Here is a 647-nt window from a genome sequence, read left to right as displayed (position 1 = left end):
TTTGAAAAAGATTTTGAAATTAGAAATAAAAAAGATATGATTGAAAACTATTTTGAAAAAGATGTGATTAAGAAGATATGATTGAAAAACAATTTAAAAAGATTTGATTTTTAAAATTAATGACTTGGCTAACAAGAAATTTAAAAGATATGATTCAGACATTAAACCTTTCTCAACAGAAAAGGTAACATACTTGAAATGTTAAATCAAATCATTAATTGTTAGCAAGTATTTTTGAAAATGGAAAGAAATTGATTTTGAAAATATATGATTGAAAAGATATGATTTGAAAAAGATTTGATTTTGAAAAATTATGAAAAATTAAAAAAAAATTTGAATTAAAAACAAAATCTTCCCTCTTGTGCCATCCTGGCGTTAAACGCCCAAAATGGTATCCATTCTGGCGTTTAACGCCCAAAACTCTACCCTTTTGGGCGTTAAACGCTCAACCAGGCACCCTGGCTGGCGTTTAAATGCCAGTTTTCCTTCCTTACTGGGCGTTTTAAACGCCCAGCTTTTTCTGTGTAGTTTTTCTGCTAAATGTTCTGAATCTTCAATTCTCTATATTATTGACTTGAAAAGACACAAATAAAAATATTTTTTTTTGAATTTTTAATGATGAGGAATAATCAAAATGCAACTAAAAT

The sequence above is a fragment of the Arachis duranensis genome, chromosome 1 (assembly GCF_000817695.3).
Source record: "Arachis duranensis cultivar V14167 chromosome 1, aradu.V14167.gnm2.J7QH, whole genome shotgun sequence".
In the NCBI taxonomy this organism is placed as follows: Eukaryota; Viridiplantae; Streptophyta; class Magnoliopsida; order Fabales; family Fabaceae; genus Arachis; species Arachis duranensis.
Note: the sequence above shows the minus strand (reverse complement) of the source record.